General features: G+C 48.0%; 1 pseudogene; it reads left to right on the forward strand.

Moving 5' to 3' along the window:
• Positions 1 to 1,543: 1,543 nt before the first annotated feature.
• Positions 1,544 to 3,176, forward strand: LOC148012348 (uncharacterized; annotated as a pseudogene).
• Positions 3,177 to 3,471: the final 295 nt, after the last annotated feature.

A 3,471-nucleotide genomic window follows, 5' to 3' on the forward strand; every position in this document is an offset into this window, starting at 1 on the left:
TATTCAGGCCAGAGATTCCCCCTCCCCTTATTCACAGCTCTTAGAGGACATTATTCTGTATTGTAGTTTGGGTGAGGTCTTCCTTATGGGGGACTTCAATGGGCACACACAGAGCCGACAGTGTGAGAGTTTTGATATGGAGAAGCCAGAGATCATGAGAGCATTAGACCCTGAGGAGTTGGGGATCAGTAGGGAGTCAGCAGATAGGCCAGACGCCACAGGGTATGGAGAGCATTTACTTGAGCTTGGTAGTAGACATCATCTCGTTATTTGTAACGGGATGGCACAATGGCCATATTCAGGAGGTCTTACATGCTTCCCACATGGGGGGGGCGAGAGTACTCTAGATTATCTGCTCGGACCGATCGATGGGATACATACTATCAAGTCCTTCGGCCTTGGGAGACTTCCACTCGGTGCCGATCACACCTTTCTCAGTTTCTCACTCCTCACCTCATTACCATCACCACCTTCAGATATCATACCCCACATGCATACTACCATACACTTCACTCATGAGCTCTCACATGTTTACTCACAGCATCTGGAGGAGCACATCACGTCACTTGATCCATATGAACCCCTTGATACACTGACCACTGATATCACACGCATTCTACATGATTTTGCTACACTCAGTTTTCCACATCACACATACACGCACCCCCCTCGGACCGGTACCATGCCACAGAATAGGTGGTATGATGATGAGTGCAGAGATCTACGTTGACAGCTACACGATTTGGAGGCCACAGGAGAGATCACACACAAACAGGGGCAGAGACGCATTCACCGCTTGACCCGCCGTAAAAAGCAGGAATGGGAGGAGGAGAGATATTGGGATATATACCACCTTCTTATGAGCAGAGATTGTGCAGAGGCATGGAGGCAGATCACACAACCACGCTCACCCACACTGATACATGACCCTACAGTATGGCATGGATACGCACAGAGTTTATATCATGTACCTGCACAGCCGCTGATACCCACACCATGTACACCGAGACCAGGTATTTCATCCTTTTTCACCACTAGTATGGTGAAACATGCTATCTCACGGTTACAGCATGGCCGCGCTCGAGACCAGTTTGATCTTCAGGTAGAGCATATTATATATGGCAAAGACACATTGGCTCCACTCATTGCTCACCTCTTCAACCGTGCATTGTCTGAGGGGTTCCCTGACTCGTGGACAGAGCACACCATTGTACCTATCCACAAGTCAAGGAATCCTATGGATCCTAACACATATAGGACCATCATGATTGGGCCAGTTTTGTCCAAACTTTATGGCACGGTGATGGAGGAGAAGCTCAGCACGCTGGCAGAGAGAGAGTGCATGTGCACACCCGGACAGGCAGGGTTCAGACGGGCATTTTCTACCATAGACCACATCTTCACTCTCTGTTGTCTGATCAACCAGACACGAGTGAAGAAACAAGGGTTGTATTGTTGCTTTGTGGATTTCCGCAAATCCTTTGACACGGTTCCAAGAGAGAGGCTTTTCAGACGCCTACTTGATCTGGGGGTGGATGATGACATGATGTGGGGTATTTATGCACTATATGAGTGGGTTACTGGCAGAGTCAGATGTCCGGGAGGTATATCAGATCCCCTTGTGAGCACCATTGGTGTGAAGCAAGGATGCCCACTCTCACCGACTCTATTTGGGCTATACATTGATGAGATAGTAGAGTTTATTCAACAGCAAGCCGGTGGAGGTATAGATATCAGTGGAGCCACAATTCATATCTTACTATATGCAGATGACATTGTGTTGGTCTCAGACTCAGCTCAGGGATTACAACAGTATTTATTAGCATTGGATGATTTTTGCATACAGAGAGGCATGACAGTGAACCTTGGTAAAACCAAGGTTCTTATATTCCAAACATCAGCTCAGATACGCAGACATAGTATTTTCATGGCAAGCAAGAGGGAGTATTGAGGTCATTGGATCATATGTATATTTGGGAGTCACCTTTACAGCAGCTTCAAGGACTTTCTCGATGACACAGGCAGCTCGTGACCGCCTCACTAGAGGATACTCAACATTGGCTCTTATGGAGCGACAATGTCATCAGGCACATTTCCAGGAGCCCCGCACCAAGGGGTGGCTCTTTGATACTTTAGTCACTCCAACACTGATGTATGGAGTAGCTATATGGGGGCCATGCCTTGTCGATTATGTATGGACATTGATGGAGAGACCTCAGGTGATCATGATATCTAGATTGATTCGTAGCAAGGCCTCAGTCCCACATGACATTGTGCGAGCAGAGCTTGCCACACCGCCCATGCTAGTCAAGGCATTATTTCAAACAGTCTGCTTCCTACACAGATTCCAGGATATGGACAGAGATCGCATTGCATATAGAGCATATATGGCATCTCAGGAGATGGCTCGAGCGGGGGATACCACATCATGGTATGCACAGACTAGAGCTTGGTTTGATAGACATGGGCTGGACATTGATAGACTCCCACCTCTTCTATATGATACTCAGGCTACCACTTACACCCTCTCTCTCTTTGAGAGGAATAGAGTCATCAGACAGGAGATATGGCATATTTATATACAGAGGACATGGGTCAGCCCTGCACAGCCACTGCCATCGAAGATGGCACATTATTATACACAGTTCTTGAGTATATCAGAGCAGGGATTCATAGAGATTCCAAGATATATGCAGATCTATATGCCACATCGATTGAGAGTTCTTATTGGATAGCTCAGGGTATCATCACATCAGCTTATGATTGAGAGTGGCAGAGCTAGTGGCATCCCACGGGAGGAGAGGATATGCCCCCTTTGCAGATCAGAGGTGGAGAGTGAGGAGCATTTTGTTCTCAGATGCCCGGCATACTCAGAGTTGAGATCTAGATACACATTGAGCAGCTCACTTCAGGGATGTATGAATGATATGGATCAGAGATCATTTGGCCGTTTTCTGGGAGAGGCATGGCACATTAGAGAGCAGAGCACACAGTGGGTCCCAGTCAGAGAGGGGCCCACCCATACGACTATTACACAGTTCTTTCAGACAGATAGAGTGAGAGCTACTGTACCAGCCTCCAGCTAGACCTCCGGGCTCACACTACAGCAGGCTGAGGACCAGCGTACCCGACGCCGCACGAGGATCCGTGGGTTTCGAACCCCACAGCCACACTGACAGGAGATCCGGAGGATTCTTGATCTACATCGACAGCAGACTGAGATCCGATGACACTCGACACATTGGATCTCAGATCTCCAGTTTGCTCTTTCTCCACCGCCGATGTACCACATCCTGCATCCAGGAGGGATCACCTGCTATTAGCGACTTCGACAACTGCTACTACATCCCAGGATAGTATATCTCCCTGCATCTGTTACATATACACATCGCACCACTTTATCACAGCCGACAGTTGTTCCCCTATCACAACCGACATTTGTTCCCCTTTTGTAGCCGTTATCTGGAGTAC

Source organism: Lygodium microphyllum, chromosome 27 (assembly GCF_053477565.2).
Source record: "Lygodium microphyllum isolate KBCC chromosome 27, Lygodium_microphyllum_v1.1.10, whole genome shotgun sequence".
Classification (NCBI taxonomy): Eukaryota; Viridiplantae; Streptophyta; class Polypodiopsida; order Schizaeales; family Lygodiaceae; genus Lygodium; species Lygodium microphyllum.